Source organism: Equus przewalskii, chromosome 16 (assembly GCF_037783145.1).
Source record: "Equus przewalskii isolate Varuska chromosome 16, EquPr2, whole genome shotgun sequence".
NCBI classification, from domain to species: domain Eukaryota; kingdom Metazoa; phylum Chordata; class Mammalia; order Perissodactyla; family Equidae; genus Equus; species Equus przewalskii.
This window is the reverse complement of record NC_091846.1, coordinates 59,396,581-59,422,629: the sequence shown is the minus strand read 5'-3', so window position 1 is coordinate 59,422,629 and position 26,049 is coordinate 59,396,581.

Here is a 26,049-nt window from a genome sequence, read left to right as displayed (position 1 = left end):
ATAGGTGTTATAAAGAGAAATTCTATAGATTGTGAAGAGATAAAGTATAATTGGTAATTTCCCAATTCCTGCAGTCAACTTTATTCTAAATCCTTCACCTACATGAGAAGAAATAAAGGCTCTAAGTCAGACTGTACTGACAGAAATCATACACAGAGGAGATCTACACATGAGGCTATATTCTTAAGTAGATGGATGACTTCGATTCAACGAATAAAAGATCTTTTTGTAAATTCTTTCTAGGGTCTGATACAATTTTTATATAGAAATAAATGATTTAAATATTTGTATTAGGAAACATATTTAGGATAGTTAAGGTGAATATGGAAACAGGCAAAACATAAAGAATACTTCTAGTTACACTTTTCATATTTTTCTTGCGTGATTTTATACTTTTATGTTAACTTAAAAAACTTCATCTTTTTAACTTTACATAAGTTTGGAAAACGTTTTTCAGAGGAAAGTCACAAGTAACACAATTTGTATGGCATTAAATTATAAGTTTAACTCTCAAGCAGGTTAAAACTATTGGATGGAACCTGTTATGTTTTCAAAAACTAAAAGGCAAACTAGTTTAGAATTAATGAACAGAGATTAATGTTTGAAAATATCTGGTTATATATAGCACAAAAAATCACTGTGTGGCAGGTGCATGTCCAACTTTATGTTGCACTTTTAGATATCCTTCTCTAGTCTCTCCATTGTGTCACCACCATAGTCACAAACTCAGATACAATATATTAGCCAGAAACATAAAACATGGAATATAAAAGATGCATACTATCATTTTTAAGTACTAAAATATAAAATTATCTTCATCTTGAAATCTATGAAATATGCATTTAAAAATATTCTCACAATTGAGACAAAGTGGAAATATCATTTGGAATGACACAACTACTACGTTCTTCTTTTCCTATGATTTCACACATTGATACAAACTTCAAACCTTTCTTTATCACATCACATATTTTCTCTTTCTATCTAGCTTTATGCTACACACCCCTAGCCTGTCCCCAGGAAGATTCTTTATATTAAGCCAAGCACATCTGCTTTTTTCCAGAGCAAGTTTGTAAAGAGATAAAAAAAAGGAGTAGTTTCAATTGCACTGTATTTCCAAATTTGTGACACCAAGTTAAAAACACAGACCAAAATCCACATCTGATTGCACACATATATTGTTCTTCTTGATTTGAAGTTACACTTTCTATTGAGGATGAGTTTGATTCACCTTGGATTTGAAATTAATCCCCCAGACAATTTTAAAAATAATCATTTACTTTGGTATCAGGCTCTATTTCACTCTCGCCACAATTCCACTGCACAAAATTAATCTCTATTCTCTTCAGATAACTTCACCTGCTGATAACAAAGTGCTGATTTTCAGCAGGATAATATTTGCCATATTAACTGATTATTTTCCTTTGAATATCCTTTTCATTTCCTCTTCTATATTCAGTTAGCTTGTATCTTTTTCTCTCTCAATAGATCAGTGAATGGATAGCACGATAGAATACAAAAGGGTTCATTCTTGATTTTTTTTTACTGAGAGAATAGTTTGGTAAAAAACAAAAGTTTTCTCAATATCAAAACCAATATACTGAACTAAAAGTAAATCATTTTCATGCCATACATAAACAAGCAGAGTACATCACAGACTGGAAGAAAATCAAAGGACTGTCTTGGGAAACTGGTGTGAGTTCCTGACAAAGAGAGTGGAAACTTCTTCTCTTCATCCCTTCCACCTCCACTTGCTCCAGAGGTAATGCCTGTAGCATGGGAGAGGAGTTTGGGAAAATATGCATCAGAACAAAACAAAACAGGAAACTGAGGCAGGGGGTGTCTATCGGAATAGGACTGTGCTGTACTCCTGAGCAGTTTCTGGGGAAGCTGTGCCCTCATTATGACTCAAACAGCAGAAGCAGTAGAGTTGAGATGGTAGAGATGGCCTCATGTGAGAGTGGTTACTTTCCACATATCTCTGGGAGGAGGGCAAACACATTTGGGGAGGATTTGCCCAGTGTGCAAGGGCAAGGAAGACTATCTAGAAAGATTTCCCACGAGTATCATTAGATGACAAACAAGGAGAAAGATCCTCACTCCCCTTCTTCAAAAACAAAAAGAAACAATTAAACAAACAAACAAACCAAAAAAACATAAAACTTGATTCTTCTTAAGGGGCCCATAGATTATTATCTCCCATGAAGAATGAGACAAGAAGAGGGCCAGCCCGGTGGAACAGCAGATAAGTTCGCACATTCCTCTTCAGCGGCCCAGGGTTTGCCAGTTTGGACCCCTGGTGTAGATCTACACACCGCTTGGCAAGCCATGCTGTGGCAGGCATCCCACATGTAAAGTAGAGGAAGATGGGCACAGATGTTAGCTCAGGGCCAGTCTTCCTCAGCAAAAAGAAGAGGATTGACAGAAGATGTTAGTTCACGGCTAATCTTCCTCAAAAAAGAAAAAAGAATGAGATGAGGAGAGACTTGAAATCATTGAGACTAAATTTCTAAGACTCAGGGAGAGGAGAGTCTAAGTAGAATTCAGATTTATTTATTGAAAGACAAAATATTTCTCCATATCCATGTTTATGAAATACGATTCTTTTAAACTGCTATATGTGAAATTTTAGGCATTCTGAACATTAAATACTGAAGTAAAAAATTTAATATTGAAAATATACCTTGATATAATATATGTGACTATTGCATGAGTATGGCATTATATGTGAGGCACAAAGCTAAATGTTTATAGATGTATTATCTTATTTCAAAAAATAACATCTTTGTTAAAAAAAGAGATGCTGCAAAATGTTCTCCTATATATTATTGGTTATTCAAAATATACAAGTCATATCATAAAATATAAATTAAAATCAGATCAAACTTACCACATCAGTCAGCTTGGGCTGCCATAACAAAACACCACAGCCTGGCTATCTTAAACAACAGGAATTGATTTTCTCACAGTTCTGGAGGCCAGAAGTCCCAGGTCACGGTCAGACAGGGTCGATTTCTGATGAGGGATCTTCCTGGCTTTCAGTCAACTACTTTCTTGCCATCTCTTCAAGTGGCCTTTCCTCAGTGAGTGTACCCAGGGTGGGGTGGAGGGGTTCTGTGGTGTCTCTTCTTGTAAGGACACTAATTCTATCAGATCAGGTCCCCACCCGTATGACCTCATTTAACCTTAATTGCTGCCTTACTCCAAATACCACCACACTGGGTGGCGGCTTCAACATATGAATTTTGAGAGGGGCATAAATATTCAGTCTTTAACACTCACCATTCCGAGATTAAAAACAACAAACTTAAATACTTTTTCATGAGTCTTATAACATAGTTCGTATTATACTACACATGAAGGTTTTGTTTTTTTCTTTATCTTGAACACACATACTTAGTGAGAATATATAAGAGCAGTTTAGCTCTTGAACACATATATTAGTACCAGGAATACATAAGATCACTTTTGATTGTCACCATATTAGGAGGTCCTCTTGGCATTTAATTCACAGAGACTAATGATTCCAAATGCTGCACACGATGCTGGATAACCCTGCTCAACAAAAATTGCCATGGCAATGATCAAAGTATCCATAATGACTCAATTTATTAACAGTGTTTGTCTCCTTTTTTTTTTTAATTCACTTGTCCTCTAACCTTACCCCTATGCTAGCTAGCCCTAACTTTTCTGTCAGGTAATGAATAATAGCAACATGGTTCCTATATTTCCATATTTTTCCATCTCATATGTTCATAACACACTATACTGCTTCTCTATTGCCACCATAATGCTGCATAACAAAACAGACCAAAATTTACTATAAAAAAGTTAGGTAATTTTTGAGTGCATGAGTCTACAGTTTTAGCAGGGATGTTCTTGTGGTCTTGGCTTGGCTCACTTGTGCTTCTGCAGTAACTGCAGGTTGGCTAGGCAGCACTGGTGATCTTGGCTGCACTCTCGCACATAACTCTGGGCCAGTAGGCTGCCCATGGGTCTATTATGGCCTGGGCTGAGATGAGAAGCTGGAGTGAAACAACTTTGGTCCATGTGTCTCTTCCTCTAGCAGGCTAGGTCAGGAACACTCTCACAGCAAAGGAAGACTAGCAACAGAGAAGCTGAAATGCACAAGTTTTTATTCAACATTTGGCTAACATTAATCAAAACAAGTCATATGAGGCACTGAGAGTCAAGGAGGGACCATGTCCCTTTTCTTGATTAGAGAGGATGCAAAGCAACATTGCAAAGGAAGACGACATGGGAAGGGGTAAAGAATTTGGGCCATTAGAGCCATATTTGTACCATACATGCATGCACATACACATATACATACTTACGTACGGGATTTGTCATTGTTTATTTTGTTTTAATGGGATCCTATTATCCTACATCTTATTTTGCATTTCTTACCTGTAGATTGTGGAAAATTTTGGCTGGTAGTTATTTACATCTTTCTTTTAGGTGCCTGTGTAATACTCCATTACGTATTCTTATTCTCTTCCAGATAAATAACAAAATGTACTATTACCATTTATCAAGTACATCATAACTTTCCTATTAATTTAAGATACTTCCCAAGACATATATTAAAATTCCATATATACTCGAATATATTTTTCTAGTCTTTTCCATTGATCAGAAAATAATAGTAATTATTATTATTATTGTAGTGATAAAAGTAAATAGGGAATATAATAATAATACTTGATTCAAAGTGCCGTGAGGATAAATATGAAGTCTGGAAACAGTTCTTTGTAGATAAGTATAGCATGTAGGCTATTAATATTATTGTCACCAATATAGTAATTATTACTATTAGCAACACAACTTTGAGAAAGTTCCTAAGTGCTGAAAACTTCAATCTCTATTTGAAAGTGGCAGTAATAATAGTTACTTGCAAGTTCATTTAAAAAATAATTGGTAAGATGTAAATGTAGATAATATAGATGTATATAATTAGATGTATAGGTTATCTATTTTTTTCTATTTTATGCTTACTAAATATACTAATTTAAAAAAATGGACACCAAAATAATTGCAAGCTCACTGTTTACTTTTTTTGTTTGACCTTAGAATAAAATATTATAAACTGTAAATTCACATTTTTATTTATTTTCATTTACAGCTTTGCTCTTATCAAGGAAATAGACCCAAGGTACTATGACTATGTAACGATGGAATGTGTTAAGAATAGCTAATCTCCACTGCGTTCACTGAAAATCACAGAAAATATAAATTAAATGATGTCAGTTTTAATAAACCTAAAAAAATTAAAATAATATATTTGCATATCATTTTTCACTGTTGGTACTTGTGTGTTGGTACAATTTTCATACACACATACTCACTTCCATTATGTATTGTGCGGCTTCTAGTGCATCCTGGTATAATTTATTTTAATGAGGCAAACCATCTTATTACAATATATTTTTACCAAAATTATCTTTTAGAGATTTTAGCTGTGAAGGAATTTTCCAGTATATTAGCTGGTTGGCTTGACCCCAGAATTCTGACAAGGAAACAGCCATAGAGCTGATTTTCCAAAAATCGTCAGTAAAGAAAATATGTTGAGACCTGTAAAGATGCATATTTTAGTGTTATGATTTATTATGTCTATATTCTGAGATTGGGAAAAATGGACAATGAGTTAGCTAGCACTAAAATTATGTACTTATTTCTGTTTCTTTATTGAATGAAATATTATCACTGGCAGCTTTTCAGCTTTTACCACTGAGCTTAAAACCTTGAACTAAATATACCTTTACAGACTCATTCAAAATTTTCATCCATGGATAATCTTAGACAATATTCTTGAAATATTCATTAAGGTTATTATCTAAGAACTGTCATGTTTCAACATTTCATTTTGTCCTAAAAATGATATTTGTAGGTTTTGTTTGCTTTTAAAATCTGTACGTCATTTTGCCTCATCTCCAAAATTTTAGCAGTCCTAAGGTATTAGGGAGAAATGTTATTTCTTTTTGTAAGTAATTAAAATGACTCTGTAGTTTGTGGGCATGAGGCTCTCTTTCAACCAAAATGTCCTGATATTATTTTGGGAAGGCAGCTAAGCACAGGCGTTAGCAACATCCTCTTTGTTCTCAAACTACCCAAGGATAAATCTCACCCTCACCCTCCTGAGGGTTACTTAACATCGCCACGCCTTAGTTGTCTCTCTCTAACAGAACCTACTTCATAATATTGTCAGAAGGATTAAATGAGTGCACTATGTTACAATATGCCTGGTACATAGTAAGAAAAAAATTTGTCACCTATTACTGCTTTTGTTGTGTTTGTGCTATTAAATGAAGTCACTGCCAAAGGTAGCAAATATGGGCTCTGCTTTTATAAATTTGTCTATACTTTGAAATATATCTGAAAGCTGTCCACACTGAGTAAATATGATCTCTTTATAGCCAGGCATATATATTTAAGAAAGAAAATAAAATACATCATCCAATTATCCCAGTGTGATGACTATTTATGTATGTGATGTGTCTGAATTTCAGAAACCTAAGTTGTACTCTCAGTATATGAATTAGTCATGTTTGGGAGCTAATCTGACACTCTGTTACTTTTGTAACTTACAATTTCAGTAAACTGTGTAGTTCTGGTGTGTGTGTGTAGGTTAATTTACTTATAAAGTGTTCTGTTTACTAGCAAACGCATTAGATACTTAAAACTTTTTTTGCTTTTATTAAGGTCAACTATTGAATATTGACAAATTTTTAAACCCTGAATTAGTTAATGGTTAATTTGTATCATGTACTTTGTTTCTATAATGAAAGAACAGTATTTGGACCCTCTTTTTCATATCTGCCATTGATGTTTTGGATGATAATTGTTCGTTATTTTGAACCCACTTTCATCCTGTCTCAATATCCATCCAAAGTTGATCTTTTTAATAGTTACCAACTCCTTGATCTTCTCACTTTTGTTTATAGATTGATAGAATCTACCACATCTTCAGCACAACACAGAATCTTTAATTAATACAAAAATCTGTCAGTAGTACCATGCAAAATTTATCTACAAGAGTATGAGTAATACCTGATTTTTGGCTGCCAACAAATAAAAAGAAAAGAACTAAGACTCATTGGTTTAAGTACATGATCTGTCAAAAATGAATCATAGGCAATTAAAATGGATACTTATAGAAATGGATTTTTTTTAAGTTTCTGAAAAAGCAGAATGACTCCAAGTTTGTTTTTCTTCTTTTAAGACAATTGAGATTCTAAGTACTAATGCAGCTTATACTATGTGTGGTATAAACATGTATTTAACTGTGGTGTATTTTAAAATCTTCATAATACAATATTCAAATACAAAATGCATTTATCATGAGTCACCACAAATCATACTCATATTTACTACAAGACATTGATAAAACACTGATACACAAAGAAATTGTTTCTATATTGTATATGTCTGGGCTTGTAAACTATCCTTCTGTTAAAGGGATGGTGATAAGAAGGACTCTACAGAAACTACTTTTTCTTTAAAGAAGCTATAGAATAATAAAATATTACAGTTGCCTTAGCCCTAGTTTTTATCTAATACAACTTTATTTCACAACTGAATCCAATACACCTAATTTAGTGACTGTCATAGATTAGGAAGGTGAAAAATATTTGTTGAATGAAGTGCATTGTATTTCTCAGTAACACAAAAGTACTTATGGAAAGATACAAAAAAAAAAAATAGGTCTCTGGAATCCCAATCATTTTCAAAATGGGTGGATAAAGCCACAATCAAATTGTTTTCAATAAGAGCTAATTTTTGTGTGTGTTTACTAGGACTATATTTAAATACACACATACGTGTATAAATATGTACCTAATTCCATATCTACCCAGAGATGAAAGACATTTTAAAAAGTACATCTTCTCTGAAACAGGTTTTAACTCAACCAATATGCGAGAGATTTTACTAACTGAGTCAACTTCCAACTGCACTTAGTCACTGACTTTGAAAGTACTTGAAAATTCTTTGAAAGTACTTGATTTGAAAGTGATTTTGAAAGATGGCAATGATAAGAAGACATATCATTTAGTCTTTCCCACAGCACTGCAACTCATATAATTACAATTTTTTGGTTATTTATTTCACTTCTCTCTGACCTATCTCTTCTCCATTAGTCAACTATACAATTTATATATGTTCCATCATATATGGGCCTCTATCTTTCTATCTACAGATAAGCTTTCTTATTTCCATAGGCAGAATTATTAATGTGATTTTCTAAAGAGGGAATTATTACAAATAAGTTCTATCTCCATGTGGAATTTCTACGTTATGATCCAAAGATTCAAGAACAATAGTCGGGCAAATTATACTTTTGGGTTCTTTTTAAATTGTCAATAGTGTTCCTTAATAATTAATAAGCTGTAAATGATCTCTGTGGATTTTTAATACAGATATATGTATTGATTAAGCACCGCATAGAGTCATTCTTCATTTGTCTCTACCTACTTATGGCAGATCTGGTCAGCAAGAAAAGACAGCTACAGAAGACAAAGTGCATAAAAAAATATGGAGAAGAACCTCAGAAAAATAAGGCAAGCACGATGTGGGGGTGGAGGAGAGGAGGGAAGAAGGGAGGGAGGGAAGGAGAGAGAGAGAGAGACAGTTTTCCCTAAATTCCATTTCCGAAGGATACAATTGCCTCCCCTCCAAGAATGAATTATTACAGTTGGAATCTATTAGATAGTTATGTATTATCTATTAGTATTATAGAATAATATATAAAAAAGTTTAATTAAATGTGATTACACAATATATACTTATTTTTCTAAATTGTACTGTTGACTACATGAAGTTCAATTTCCAACATATAAAATTAGAAATTGCATACTATTTCATGCAAATAAAATTATGTAAAAGACCAAAATCCCATATTCTTAGCATTTTCATATGGAGAAAAATTATAATTTAATAACACATTTCTCTCAATGAAAGAAAGTTAGATAGAACAACATAAATTTGCAATATTCAGATACATTCAGGGATAAATGAGTATATTATGGAGTATTTTAGCATGCAATGAAGCTATCTCATTTGGATGTAAGTTAAAAATAGTGACTACTAAAGGGAAATAAATTTCTCTTTTTTATAAATTACAAATCACTGTATATTCACTTGATCAAGCCCTACACTTAAAATTTCAACGCTGACTTGATATTTGATAATAGGATTAAATTTTTGTTAATTTTAAAGTGTGCTGATGATAATGCATTTATATTTTTAAAAGAAAACTTTTCCTTTCAGCAATCTGTACTAAGCTTCTTATAGATGCAATGGGCTGAAGGGGAAGTGGGTGAGAGTATAGGTAGAGCAAGATTAGCCATGAGTTGACAGTTTTGAAGCCTGGTGATTCAAATATAAGATTTTATTATAGTCTAGCTATTGTTATAGACATTTGAAATTTGTGTGTGTGTGTGTGTGTGTGTGTGTGTGTGAGGAAGACTGGCTCTGAGCTAACATCTGTTGCCCAGCCTCCTCTTTTTGCTTGAGGAAGATTGTTGCTGAGCTAACATCTGTGCCAATCTTTCTCTGTTTTATGTGGGACGCCATATAAAATGGCGTATCTTGATAAGCCATGCTAGGTCCATGCCCAGGATCTGAACCTGCAAACCCCGGGCCACTGAAGAAGAGCACGCGAAGGTAACCACTATGCCACTGGGCTGGCCCCTGAAATTTTTCATATTAAAAAATTTTAAAAAGGAAAGATATTAAACCAGAGTAAATTTTAATTTTTTTGATTCAAAGCTCTTTTGAAGCATATTGTATAACAAGTAGATAGCAATCTAAACCTGACATTTTTTACTTTGGGAATTTATGCTACTAATTGCCTGGATCTATACCTGCCTAACAGAATTGATCTTCCATTAAAGTTGCTGTCGATCTATTTTGATGTGACTGGGTTACAGAGCTCTTTCAGCAGAAGAAGAGGCAGAAATTATTCCATACACAGGTTTAAGGAACTGTAGGAAGCAGGAACATAAATTTGTGCCTAAACATGAATCAAGCATATCTAGGCATAAAAAATGGAATGCAGATTCATCCCATAAGTGGTATATTTTCAAGTATTGATTTGGATGCTGCTGTATTAGTCAGCAAGGGCTGCCATAAGAAAACACCATAGACCAAGTGGCTTAAACAAAGGAAGTTTATTTTCTCACAGTTCTGGAGGCTGGAAGTCTGAGGTGAGTTGGACTCTGGTGAGGACTCGCTTTCTGGCTTGCAGACAGCAGCCTTCTCCATGTCCTTGCATAACAGACAGAGTGATCTCTCTCTCTTCTTGTAGTTCTAAAGCTTACTAATCCTGTCATGAGGTTCTGGCCCTCACGATCTCATCTAACCCTAAAAACCTCCCAAAGGCTCCATCTCCAAATGCAATCACACTGGGGGGTTAGAGCTTCAACATATAAATTTGAGGGGGATACATTCAGTCCATAGCTGTTTTTTGCTTTAAAAAGGAGGAGTTTGAAAATGTCTTCTGAGAGGAATATAACATGACGCATATCTTAGGAGTGTTTTCAGAATCTGATTTCTTGACTCAGATCAGAGGCAGAAGTTCACTGGCCTAAGTTTAAGGACTCTTTCCTCAATGCAATCACTAAGACAAAGGAAGAACAAAATATCTTCTGAATGGCAAAGTAAAGCTAGATGGTGAGATATTTTCTCCATTTATGCTTGAAATGTAGTACGTTTTGGCTAAAATGAGGGCTCCATTGCAACTCAGACAACTAGATAATCCATAGCTTGTTACCTGGGCACAGACATATCTCTCCCACTGACAGCCCCAACTTTAGAGGCAGAGTTTGTTTAACAACTTCAAGGGAACGATAAGTTGCACACTGGAAGTTTGTGCATGAGCTATCCACAAGGGTGAAGAAAGACTGTTTGTAAGCTCATAGTAGATAGATACCCCAACAAGCAAAGGAGACTTTCTGGGTAGGGCTACAATTCCTGAGTTATGCAGTTGGAGGTATGGTCCCAGGAATGTCAGTAACCCTTATGAACGCAACCACATTAGTACAATCGCCTGATCAGCTCTGGGAGAATTCTGTTACATGCAGAAAATAAAGAGCAAAAACATCCCCAGTCTGCTATGCTAATTTAGACCAAACCTAAGAAGAATACTTTTTTTAAAAAAAGACAAGAATGATAGGCAGTAATGTTAACCATTATTAGGAAAAGGAAAAGAAATATTTTGTATTTTGAATACTGTTTATGTCATTGGTATATTCCCACAGAGCATCTAATAAAAATATTTTTAAATATAGTTGTGATAGAATATTAAAAGACTGAATAGCCAAGTTATACTTCTTCCCTTATCTGCTCAACCCCAGCATCTGCCTCAGCCTCAAATTGTTGTCCTCTCCATAGGACAAGGGCTAAGCTTTGTCATGGTCACCATTGCACCTACTGAAGCAGCAGCTGCAGCAGCTCTAGCACCAAGGTCCAGTTCAATTAGAACCATGGCAGCTCTGGCTTCCCCATGGCAGGGCCCGTTAACACAGTCCAGAGATGGGTGGGTCTTAAACCCCATGGGATAAACTTTGAGCAATGAAAGACAGGTGACATGAAGAAGTGTCCTTCTCTCCCACTCTAATGGACAAGTTCAGACACAATAATGCCATATGTCCTTTCCAGAGATGCCCTGTGTGCTTGTATTCCTTGTTATTCCATTGTGAATTTGTGGCCAGCATGGTTATTCACAAACTTATATTTCTCTCTCTTCTCCCCTAGAGCATCCCTCATACTTCTTCCCTCAGTCTTGTTGCCCTGGTAATGCAGCATCCTCCCACCACCACTTCCCTCCCCCCAAAAAAGCTCTGCCATATAAACTATACCTTTGGCTGGATTTTCCAGAAAATTTAGACTAAGACAATTGGTTACAACAGTGGCCCTACAAACAAACCCTCAAAATAAGATTTCAGGCTTGCATTCTCACTCATCTGAAGTCAAGAGAGATATATTTTTGTGGTTAATTAGGGTGAGTAATAATCCCTGGCATGCACTGGCATCATTTTTACTAAGGCTTTCAGCAGTGTTTAATTAGGAAGAAGCTCAGATACAAGGTAAGGAGTTGGAAGGTAACTGCTCTTGATTAGTAGAGAAGCAATGATAATTATAAGAAATGTTATGTGAGATGTCTGCTTTTGCCAGACTTAGAGACCTTGTGCACACGCACACGTACACACACACACACATAAAAGGCTCAGGAGAGATTGCCCCTAACCTTAAGCATGCTATGAAAAACCTCACGAATTCTTTGGCAATGGTAGAAGCAGTTCTTAGCTATTTCAGCTACAAGGAAGATTGTGCTGAAAATCAGGCCCAGTGAATGGTTATAAGGTTCTAAATGCTGCAATGAAGACTAAGTATGCAGCTTTGCGATGCCTTGACCCCTGTAAGGAAGCGTGGGACCTTGAGACCATGGGGATATTTTTGTAAATGGAATTCAGAATATCAAACACCCTTATTTCTGCTGGATAGGAAAGCAGCCCTCTCCTCTTTTGCTTAGAATGGCCTCATGCAATGACCTGGTCTCCAGCAAGTGCCTCACAAGGCGAGGCTGTTCTCCTCCACATTTGAGGCCAGGGAGGAGCATTTTGAGCAGAATTAGTTGCCAGTGCAATGGTTGGGATAAGTTTGGAGTGTTGGAGGGTCAAAGAAAAAAGTAATATTGTTGCAGATTGAGAACCACGTGACAGTATTGCTCATCTTTTTTGACAGCCTAGAAGTCAAAACTTATACCAAAGAACAGTACTTTTTTTACCAAAACAGTTTCATCATCTCCCATGAGACGACATTCTCCTGGAATTCTTCCTTTTATTAACTAAAAGTCTTCAAGTAAAACGCCCTTTAGGCCCCGATCTAGGCCCTCATGTCTTTCTACACATGCTTATTTTAGCTAGCCTCATTAATTCCTACTTTAATAATACCACCTATATGTAGACCACCAAATGTATATCTGCAGCCTAGACCCATTTTCTGGGTTCCAGACCTCTATAACCAAATGTTTACCAAACATTTCTACTTGGTCCCACAAAGACATGTCAAAGCATCGGGTCCAATATGAACTTTGCTATCTTGCTGATTGGATGAAGAGACTAATTTTACATATTTAGCCCAGAACTTATAAACCAATGAAGTCCTGGAATCACTGTGAGCATTTTACACTTATACTATGTTAAGATAATTTTCACTGGAAAATAAAAAGCTTGTAGCATGCTAGAGTCAAGTGGGTTTCACATCATTCTGACAAGGGAGTAAAAAGCATCCCTTCCTCTGAACACACTGTTTTCTCTCTCTCATCTAGAAAGGGGGACATTTCACCACCCTCACTCCTGGGAATACTCACTGGTATTAGGGATTGAGAGAAAGGAAGGGAGGTTAGACTCAATTAATCTATTCCCTGTGAGGCATATACTTTTATTGAAACTGCCAGTTAAGGTGATTTTCCTTTTTGGCTGCTGTGTCTCTTGCTTTGGCCTTATCTTCCGGATTAAGTGACTGTCAGCATTTAGGAAACAACCTGTCACTAATGTCAAGTTATGCTGTGAACTACTAACGCAGGCAGCTTGCTGGGGGAATGCTCCCATTACTAGACTCATTCAGAGGGGTAAACTAACTGTACTCCTTAATGTAAAGGAAGAAATAGTGTTACTGAAATAGAAACAATATTGAAATAAAAGAATTTATAATTTAGAAAACACCTCAGATCATAGCCTGTGTCTTGCTTCTCAGTTTCAGAGGAGATAACTGAAAGCTACATTGGTAAATGACTTTCTTTAGGTGACACAGTTAGACAGGGAGAATTTCATTTAAATTTTCCTGGCATTTTATAAGTTGACTTTTCCAGCAAACTATTATTTTATTCTTTTGGAGCTGTGGGGAAAGAACTCACCTATAACCAAGCATGTGAAGGAGAGGATTATAATCATAACAACCATAATACTTACAAACACTATGTGCCAGGCTTTGTGCTACACACTTTCCTTGTTTGATACCATTTAATTCTTGCAAAATATATGAAATAGATGCTTGTATATTCTTGTTTCAGAGGTAAGGAAAAGGAGGCACTAGAGATGAAATAACTTTTTAACAATCGTACAGTAGTAAATGACGAAGGCACATGCTGGCAGTGGTAGGGAGATTTTCTCAAGATGGGCAGATCATATAACCAGCATGGTCAGTGGGACTGTTCTGTTGGTTACTAGGATTCCAAGCTGAGATGCAGAGACTTCAAGATCCTCATCCTAGAAAGAGAATGATAAACACTTGCAGCTCATTGTTCCTCTAGGGGTAATTAAGGGTTGTATCAACCTATGTTGTCTGCCCCAGATTATGTAAGCAATATCTACAGAGAGGAAATGAAGGGATTAGGACAAGTGTGTGTGTGTGTATGTGTGTGTGTTGGGGTGTGTGTCATGGACCTAATAGGAACTACCCTGGCTTTTCCCACCCATCCCTCGTGAGTGAGTTTCTCTTTTCCCAAGAAAAGCCCCGTGTGCTCCTTAAGATCGGAAGTGCCTGCCACGTTTTCTCTTTACCCTCCTTGACAGAACACATCTGGCAGTGCAGAGCCTCTAAGGCAGAATGAGTCTCCTTCTCCTCCAACGTGAGGCAGGAGAAGGAGTCATTAAAAAAAAGACCTTTCTCTCCTCATTTTAAATCCTTCATACCAAAGCCTCAAGAGTGTTTGTGGAGGTGACAAGTAAAAAATCTGAACATGCAATTGAGAGTTTGAACCAGATACTAGATGATACACACTGACATGCTATAATCAAAAGTAATCAGAAGATTGTGAAATCTGCTCAAGATGATAGTGAAACAGTGTTTATCATTTTGTGAGCCACAAAAAGCTACTGGGTAATGAAGAGACAAGGAGCTTGTGCCAGAATGTAAATAACCATATTTTTTTTTTTTTTTAAAAATATGTTGGTGAAAACAATATATTAAAATGATAAAAATTAGTATGGCAGACCTTTAATAATAAGAAGAAAATAGTTATGGCCATACCTCTGCATACACAGGACTCTCCAGAGGCAACTGAGTACATCAGTTTATCCTCTGCACTGCTGGTTACTTTAACATGTTTACACATGATGGATGTGTATTTCTATGTGTATAGTGTATGTGTATGTATATACACATACGAGTGTGAGTCTGTGTCATGCAGCAGTACCTTTAAAGGACAGAGATATACATTTGAATGGGAACCATGGTGTAGGAAACAAGCAACTTGAAAATATTAAAATATTATTTACATATGTTTGATTTATTTATATTTCGAATCTCCTAGATTAAGTCTCTGTCTCTTACCTTTTACACATATTTTAAGTGATTTTATTATTTTAAAAAATTCTTGAATATTTTACCAAATCTATTTTCCCACAACTCTATTACATTTTAATTTTAGAAATCATGTTTTCATATTTCTAAAGCCATCTCACACTATTCCATTTTCATATAGTTCTTTTCAATAGAATCCAAGATCTTTGTGAACTTTTCCTAATATTTAGAGTTATTAAATTAAAAAATATTTGTCTTCTTACTCTTTACATATCTGTTTTTTATTTTAAGTCAACTTTTCTGCCTTTTGTGTGTATGTGGAGGAAGACTGGCCCTGAGCTAACACCCATTGCCAATCTTCCTCATTTGGCTTGAGGAAGATTACTGCTGAGCTAACATCCGTGCCAATCTCACTCTGCTTTATGTCGGACACTGCCACAGTGTGGCTTGATGAGCAGTGCTAGGTCCGTGCCTGGGATTCGAACCTGTGAACCCTGGGCCACCGAAGCAGAGCACATGAATTTAACCACTATGTCACTGGGCCAGCCCCTCTCCCTTTTTAATATTAGTATTTTGCCTGCAATTTCTGGCCTTTTCAAATATCTAACAAAAATTTGTCTTTTCATGGCTCTTGCCTTAGGAAAGTACAGACATATAGTAAGTAAATAAGGAGTCCTTTAAAATTAGTTTTTTTTTGTAATAATAAGAAAAGCTTGGTTACGTAGAGATTTTCTTTACAGTAAGCATGAGAGGAACTAACCCATGCATTGGGGGTTATCCAAATGTCAGAATAAGAAAGGCTATTCTTAAGTTAGCTACACCCATACTAACTGTTCACTCTTTCCCCAAAGAGATTATATAATACATCAGAAAAGAAGTCTATTTTTTTTCTTGTGGTAGGCAAATCCCTGGCTGCCCCGCAATCTCTAAATAAAGGCAGGGGTGGGAAGTGTGAATGCATAATATACTGTTATGTAAATGACATTCATGTCTTCAGTGAGTACTTCTGATTTCTGCCTCCACCTCTCACTTCTTCCCTCTGATATACCTGCTGTCTCCGAGTCCAGCATCCTGCTGGTCCAAAACCAGCTCTGCTGCTTTGTTCTTCCAGCATCCTCCAGAAGTATACAGGCTGTGACTTTCTCAAAATTTCTCCGATGTTGAGGTGTTCCTTTAAATGCTATGAAATCACGCTTATTAATTACTGTTCTATTGATTTAATATGATTGGGAAATAGGAATGTTATGAAAGTATGGATTTAGACTGTCATGTTACTCTGGAAATCACTCTAAGGATATTTATGCCTTTAAGTTTTTAACATTCTTGCAGCTTCCAGTCTAGATTGTAGAGTACTTGAAAAAGTACCTCTCCAAATCTTACAAAAATAATTTGATGTTAAAGGAGCTAATTTAAAAAAATCACAACTTTTTTTAACCCATTGAAGGGAAGAGGTCACAGAGCAACCAACTAGTCTGAAATCTTTTAAGAGATAATGTATGCAGTGAAAGAAGAAATGTGAGGACTCACTTACCCGGGGTAGATGCAAAGGTAAGATTTTAGCAGGAATAGCCGTAAATTGATGACAGCTGAGTGTGGGCCGGCAGGACACTGTGAAACCACTGGGAGCTGAAGATATTGGAGTCTGCATCCTCTTGCATAATTTCACCACAAATCCCACTGGGTGCTCACAGAAAACATTGGAAAAAACCATAAGAAGCATCCATGGGCTGCAGAGCTGGGCTAAGAGAAAGCAGCTGAGCAGGAGGGACGAGAAACTCCACTTGGATCCTCTTCCCTGTCCACTGCTGAACTAAATCCTTACTCTCTGGGAATAAACGACAACGAAGAACTGCAGCCCTCAGGGCACTGGGGAAAACTCATTACAACCGAGGGAATACATCAGAGCTAAAAAACAAACAAGCAAACAAAAATTATCCCTTGGAAAGCAGTTGGATTATTCATTGGGCCCACAACTACCGTCAGCGAAAGGGCAGCAGGATGAAAGAGGCTACAACCTCAGACCCAGGGATATTATTCAGGGTTAATATTGTGGCTTAATTAGAACGTTAGAGAATGCACTTCTAAGAGCACACCACACCATTAAGTGAAGAAACAGCATGCAGTGATCTCTGAGGCATGCCATAAAGGAAAGACCTCAAATTCCACATTGGAGAGGCCTTTCTCTAGAAAACCAACCCCACTCTAAATACAAAGTATTTCTACAGAAATTTGAAGCCTGTAGTGCACTGGTGATAACCATAGCAACGACACCACAAAACCAGCCCAACTCTTAACTATATTGACTCATACCTTTGCATTAAAGGGCCAGTGGAAAGGTATGCCCATTTTCAAGCATACATATTATTTACCTCAGTCTCTTCTCTCCTACATCTGATGTCAACAATGAAATGAAAAGATCTATATTTAAAGGCAAGAATAAACACACTAAGAAGAGACAAAGCAATAATCTGAACCAGATTCAGATATGACACAGATGTTGGAATTGTCTGACAAGGAATTTTAAATCATTATAATAAATGTGTTAATAAATGTGCCCGATGGGAGGGGAAAATTAGCAGGGAGAGACATTATGACAAAACCAGGAATGAGACATTCTTGACTGCTCTCTTCCCTGATGTGTCATGATTCAGAGAATGAAAAGAAATTTGACCTTGGATTGGTCTTCTCCTTGGATTTTTCTTCCATTAAGTTCTCCCGCACTAGGAGCAGCTGCCCATTCTGAGCTCAGAGCATCTCTTCAACGATTATTGGTCTACCCTGGCTTGTCTGGAAACCAACTCCATCCCTCCAATTGGGCCTGGCTGCTCTATTTTGTACCAATAACTGGAGAATCTGTCAAGTTCTTAGTTGCCCTGTAGCTCCTGCTCTAAGTTCCCAACCTCTCCCTGTGGCAGGAGGCCAAACCAACTCTGTCTGTAGCCACAACACGCATTTACGGCAGCACAGTGAGTTGCAATTGAGGGGTGTTGAACCTAGCTGGCCTGGGAAAGCAGTACGGGTGGATAGAGCTGACTTTCCTTCTGGGTTGTCTCTGTCTGTCCCTTACCTGTCCAATGACCCATGCTCCTCCCACCAAAAAGTAAAAAAATCAGGATTGTTTAACTGTTCATTGTTTTGTGTCTTAATAAACAATTTTCAGTGGCAAAAAAAGGCTCTAATCAAAAAGATGAACAACACGAAAGATCAAACGTGTGGCTTCTGCAGAGGGATGGAAACTGAAAAAAGAATCAAACAGAAATGGTAGAAATAGAAACACAGCAACTGAGATGAAGAATGCCTTTGATAAGCTTATCAAAAATTTGAGGCAGCCAGGGAAAGAATCCGTGAATTTAAAATGAGGTCAATAGAAATTATACAAATTAAAACACAGAGAGAAAAAGAAAACAATAGCAAAACCTGTGAAACAATACTAAATGTTCTAACTTAGGTGTGATTGAAATCCCAAAAGGAGAAGGAACATTTAAAACAATAATCACAGAGAACTTTCCAAAATTAATGACAGACAACATAGCATATATGAAGAAGCTCAGAGAAGATCAGGCAGGGACAAGCAAACAAATATCTTAAGCACATCATATTCCAATGCTAAAAACCAAAGACAATGATAAAATCTTAAAGGTAGCCAGAGAAAAAGAAATATGAACACAGAAACAAAGATAAAAATATCAGAAATTATGCAAGCCAGAGATAATAGAGGAACATTTTAAAATACTGAAAGAAAACAATTCAATTTTCCTACACGGAAATCTATACTTTCAACCCCAGAAATCTATACCCAGAGAAAATATCTTTTAGAAAACAAAGGGTAATAAAGCTTCCCTCAGAGAAACAGAAGCTCACAGAACTCACTGCTTGTGAACATTCTCCACAAAAATGTCAAGAATATTCTTTGAGCAAAAAAAATATGATGTTAGATTGAGATGTGGGTCTACAAAGAAATGAAGAGCTCTGGAATGGAATTAAATGTTAAAGACATTTTACTCCTTTTAAACACTATTAAATATAACTGCATGTTTACAGGATAGGTAAAAGTCAAGGCCACGATAAAAATATCAAAGGGATGGGGAAGAGGATTGGCAATATACCACGGCAGGAGCCTTCACTAAATATGAGGCAGTATATTATTAATTGATTACATGGAGATGTATATTGTACATGCTCAGACAACCACTGAAATTTAAGTCAATAGAGGACATAAAATGGGACAACACCCAATAGCACTGGAAAATGCTTAAAAAGAGAAAAAAGAAACAAAAAACAGATGGAATAAGTATAAAACAGCCAACATGGTAGATTTAATCTAACCATGTTTCAAATCACAAAAAAATAAATGATTCCTTTCTGTAACTGGCTTATTTAACTTAGCATAATGTTTTCAAAGTCCATGTTGTCGCATATTGCAGAATTTCCTTCTGCATTAAGACTTAGTAGCATTCCACTGTGTATACAGACCACATCTTCCTTATCCATTCATCTTTTGATGGACGCTTAGATTGTTAGTGCATCTTGGCTGTTGTGAGTAATACTGCAATGAACATGGGAGTGCGAATATCTCTTCAAGATCCTGCTTCCAACTATATGATGCATCTAAAAGAGTCGAATTCACAGAATCAGCTAGTGGAATGGTGGTTGCCAGGGGTTGGGGGGAGAAGGAAATGATGAATAATTAAACAATGGGCATAAAGTTTCAGTTAAACAAGCTGAATAAGCTCTAGAGATCTGCTGTGTGACGCTGTACCTACAGTCAACGATAATGTATTGTACACTTAAAATTTTATTGACAGGGTAGATCTCGCATTAAGTGTTCTTACTACAATAAAATAAAATGTAGAAGAGTAAATGAGTCCAACACTTCATGCAAACTACTGGGAATATCAAATTTGATTTAAAAATTAGCCAACTGTATGCTATATAAAAGAAACTCACTTTAAAATTAAAATTAAGATTAAAATTAAAAGATAGAGGAAGATACACCATGCAAAAACAAATAAAAAAAAAAACTGTAGGGCCAGCCCGGTGGTGCAGCGGTTAAGCACACCTGTTTCGCTTCGGTGGCCCGGGGTTCGCTGGTCTGGATCCCAGAAGCGGACATGGCACCGCTTGGCAAGCCATGCTGTGGCAGGCATCCCATATATAAAGTAGAGGGAGATGGGCACAGATGTTAGCTCAGGGCCAGCCTTCCTCAGCAAAAAGAGGAGGATTGGCAGCAGTTAGCTCAGGACTAATCTTCCTCATAAAAACAAAAACAAAAACAAATGTAATAGTAATATTAATGTCCAACAAATTGGAATTCATTAAAAGGAACACTATCAGGGATAAAGAGGGATATTACATAATAATAAAGGAGATTATATCTCTAAGAAGACATGTAAATCCTAAATGTGCATGCATCTGAAAACAGAGTATCAAAATTCATGAAGCAAAAGCTTTTAGAAGTGAAAGGAGAAGTAGGCTAATCCACAATTATATGTGGAGACTTTAACATTATCCTCTCAGTAATGCATGGAATAAATGCACAGAAAAGCAGGACTGATACAGAAAAACTGAATGACGTCATCAAGTAACTAGTCCTAATTGAGTTTTATAAAATATTTCTTCCTCAAACAGCATAATATACTTTCTTTTAAAGTGAACGTAAAACACAGAACATTCACTAAGAAAGATCATATTCTAGGCCATTAAAAAAAAACTCGACAGATTTAAAATAAATCAACCAAAGTATGTTCTTTGACACACAACAGAATTAAGCTGGAAATTAAAAGCAAACACTTATCTGGAAATTTATCAAATATTTGAAAATTATCAACGTACTTTTAAACAACCATTATATCAAAGAGGAATTCTCAAGGGACATTTTAAAACATACATAAACTGAATGAGGGGTTGGCCCCATGGCCTAATGGTTAGGTTCTCTCGCTCCGTTTTAGCAGCTCAGGGTTTTGCTGGTTCGGATCCTGAGCGTGGACACGACACCTCACATCAGGCCATGCTGGGGCGACGTCCGGCATGCCACAACTAGAAGGACCCACATCTAAAATATACAACTATGTACTGGGGGGATTTGTGGAGAAAAAGTAAAAAAAAAAAAAGAAGATTGGCCACAGTCTATTAGCTCAGTGACAATCTTTAAAAATAATAATAATAACAAATAACCTGAATGAAATGAAGAATATTAAATATTAAAATTTGCTGGATGCAGCTAAATCCTTGTTTTGTATGTGTGTGTGTATTTGTTTATATATTATATACACATATTTGTGTCTGTTTATGGAGTTTATTAATAAAATGACAACGAAAAATAAAAATAAAATATTTGTTATATCATTCATTACTTTCAGAATTATTTGATCTTTATTTTAATGTCATAACATGAATCAATGTTTGATATTCAAGATAAAACACATGCTCACATGTCCGGTGTGTGTTTGTGTGTGCACTGAGGGAACTAAATTATTACTTGAAAGGCCTTTCAATTTTTCCCATGTGTGTAAAGGTAAAAGCTTGACATGCATTAATTCAGCACTTCTTGTGACCATATACATCGTCTCTTACTCTTAAATTATGAGAGTAAATCACGTATATGATACATAATTGCATATGTATATGATACATCAATTATACATCTGTAATTACAAATTAAAATATTTGCACATATATATATTTTCAAGATAAATATAAAATTTACCCTAGATAGCTATTAAATACAGAGAAACAGGATTCTTGTAGCATCTAGAGATTCGTTCATTCATTCCTTCAACAAATATTTCCTCACCACATAATTTCCAAGCACATGTCTAAGTCCTGAAGATTCAGCAGTGAACAGAGCAGTACTTTTATGCATCTCATAAAGATTTACATTTTAAAGGGGGAGAGCAAAAATAAAAATAAAAAAGGATATGATACAGTATATTTGAAAGTGATAAACACTTATGGAAAAAGCATGCAAAGGTTATAAGGATTACAGTAGTGCACTAGAGATTGTTGCTCTAGTTTTATTTAGAGTGGTTAGAAAATGCCTCACTGAGAAAGGAGCTTTTGAAGAAAGTCAGGGAGCAAGCTGTATGGACATTTGAAGACAAGCATTGCCTATGGCCAGAAGAACAGTAAGTTCAAAGGCCCTGAGGCGAGGAGGGAGGGGTGGGGGTGAGGGGTGTATTTTCTAGAATATCTGGGCGATGCCATGAGGGTGGAGGTTGGGAGGTGCTGAGTGAGAAGGGCACAAGAGATCAGAGGCTTAAGGGTTGAGGGGAGGGAGCCAATAACATAAGGCCTTTAAGCTTTGCAGGAACATAAAAAAACCTGGAACATTTTCTTCAGCCCTAAAAAAGTAAGATCGAGAAGAAATATATAGATGCCTAAAAAATGCTCTTTCAAAGAGACTGCTATAATCAGCCTTCATTTACACATTAATACTCAGGAGTAGTTGCTGAATGGTTACTGATAAATTACACTTAAAGGAGTAGAACAAAGGCAAGTAGACTTGCAGTAAGTTTGATATAGCAAAAGCCCAGACACGTTTCCTTACAGGGAGAGCTATTACAATTAAAATGGGGATAAAAAGGAGATTTTTATATGTTCCTTTTTAGAAGTAATATGGTAATCCTTAAATAAAACAAAAAAATTCTTAAAGTTGTTTTTGAATTAAACTCAAGGATTCCACAACTAATTTTATTAAAAATATTTGTTTCCAAGCTTGAAATTCTCATGATGAAATAATAATGGATAGAATATCTTTTCTCCATTATGGAATAAACTGTGATCAGAATTTACCCAGGATGTTCTTTGATATGAAAACTCTGGAACAAGTATGAACCAGAAATTAGTGAACATAGAAAAAAATTGGTTTAATATCCAAAAATATTATGCTAAGATATTTAATTTTTGTAGTTGAATTGCAATATATATTATAAAATAAATAGCAGATGGAAAGTTTACTAGTCCAATAAAAGCCATGGGAGAAAAGAAGCTTTTAGAATTAAGTGGAATGAGGATTTTCCCTCTGGCTTGAAGCCGGAGTGAGACATTTTCAAAATGCAAATCAACTTTGTCTTTTCCTCATTTTTAAATATTTTCAAAACTTTGCATTGCCCTTAAAGTAAAATTAAAATTGCTTAATATGGTCATATAGAAGTCATAGCCTGTTTGTCTTGCCTGTCTTATTTTTCTCCATCCCTAACTCTTACCTCCTCTCATATTCTAAGTTACAGTTATATTGAAACCCACTCAGTTACAAGCATAAAATGTCTCCTCCAGCCTGTGAATTCTCAAACTAGCATTTTTCCTCTGTCTCAAACAGTTGTGGCCTTTCTACTTCAGTTATCAGATTAAATATAATCTTTCCTGACTATCTGTAGACTGGTGTGGCTAGATAATATTTTTAGATATAAGTTGGGAAGCTTTTTTTTTTTTCCTGCCTAATTGCATTTTCTTCTTTTTCCTTCTCCATAATTCTTGGAATAGCAGCTCTCATGCCTTTCTGCCTCAGGGGAGTTGTCTGCCAGGGTAAAAAATAAGTAGAACAAGTCAGCAGGACTTCTGGGCTTTTGTCTTCAAAATCTTAAAATCACTGAGGAAGAATAGGTTTTCAGTAAAAAGGGAGTATATTAGAAAGAGTAGAAGAAAGAGAGTGGGCCCTGTCAGTAATTATCTGAAAAACTTATGCTGGGAAGAGAGAAACAAGAAAGGAGTGTTGGATCTCTAGTTCTCAGCACCTGGATTTCGTCCTCTGCCATTGGCCAAGTAAGACCAACAGTAGAGATGGGTTATGCCCTGAAACACCTTTGGGCTACAGAAGGTGCAAGAACTGTAATAGTGCTCATCATAGGTACCCAAGAAATATTCTTTGGCTGAATGGTTGTACCAGAGTATTAACCCAGAGCAGAACATATTTACAATTAATGAGACAGCATTTCTTAAGGGCCTGGAGGCATTGAAGGCTGGTAGGAAAACTTGAATTAATTATAGGAAATAAAGTGACATTTCTTATACACGGGCATTTGGAGACAGAGCAATACCACTAGAGTAGTATATGGTCACATAGCAACCTATTACTATTCTAATAGAATTTACCGCATTTTATGTCTATTGCTTAATTGTGTTTTCCTCTAGAAAGGAGACTGTTCCCAACTCTATGTTGCTATACATTTTATTCCCAAATGTCTAACAATAAATGGCAGTTAAAGATCTTGTGTTTAGAGAACTGGATAAGAGTCTATGAATTAAAAGTTTGAACACCTGGAAGGTCTTTCCACTCAAATAACATCAGTGTTACCATAAATTTTAAAAACCATCTATTTCAGAGTTTTATACCAGCCACCTAACAATCTCTCCACTCTATGTAGCCCATCCTCCTCTTTTTAACACAGCATCCAAATACTGTGCTGGCAATGGCTTTGTCAAACATTCAAAGTAGCGCATACATTTTTATTTACTCTCTTCTGTATTAAAGGATAATATTCTCCCTGATTAGATTTTAAACCCAGTAGGAAATAAACATGCATATGAAGATCAATTCAAAAGACCACATATATCTGTGGGCAAGTGGCCTTCATAATAAGCGGACTCCACTGTAGGGCTCCCACTTTCCAGTCCCGTTCCCTATAAAACTTTCTCATGAGGAATGGGTAGGAATTGTGGTTACCTGCAGGCAGGGAGCTACGAGAAACAAAATGATTGATCCAAGAATCTCCAGTTCGTTATTCCCCAATTTACCAGTCGCATACGTGGGAAATCAGGCTCATTTTACAATTACTGAAGGCCAAGCAGCAGGTGAAACTCGTTGTCATTGTGTGCGCATTAGAATGAAACTTTTAAGATCCCTGTTAGCACTGGGAAGAAAATTCTGGAAACAATAGGAAGTGCTATCTTAAGAAATGTGGCAAATCAACTTTCTTGATGTCCCAGAAGATAGTATTTTTATGGAGAAATATGAACATTGATGACTCCGAGTGAAAAGAAATTTTAGACATACCTTAATCCATTTATTTAATTTATATTGTACTTCCTTATGTATACCCAAGAATGATACATAATAAATACCTAGGTCTAAATCAACTTGAGTTCTTTCTATAAGTATAAAATAAAATGCAATGTGGTCAGAATTGTTTCCATAATATTATCTTTAGTGTTTTTTATTAATTAGTGTCACACAAAATAATGGAGCACATTGCAGTTAATGGCATCTTGTATTAGAGAAAATAAGATAGTTCATTAAAATATACTTGTAATTAACTGGTCAATATCAAGCGGGATCTGGTGGGAGTAGTACTTATTAGCATTTCAGAGATAACCAAACTCCAGGCTCTTTTGAACAATTGACTATGGATATTAATTTAATTCAGATCGTCTAAGTTAATAAAACAATAAAGATAATTCTATTTGAACCAAGATTCATAAGAAACATGCTGGACATTTGGCTGTTAATAACTTAATTGTTATTAATCTTCTTCTAAATAAATTCTGGCTTCCATAACTTAGTTTTGTCCTTTAGAAAAAGAAAGTGTCAGCATCCATTTTATTTCCATTGCTCTTTTGTTGTGAAGAAATAAGCTTTTATTAGACTAGTCAGGCTTCTAGCAGTAATCTTGGCTATTGCATCCATATTGTGTTCATAGATCTCTTTCTTACTAGATAATATTTACATGTTCTCTTTCCTGACTAATCTAATTTCAACCTTGGCCTTCGTTTTCCTTAATTCTTGGTCTTCAGTGTGCACATCTTGAC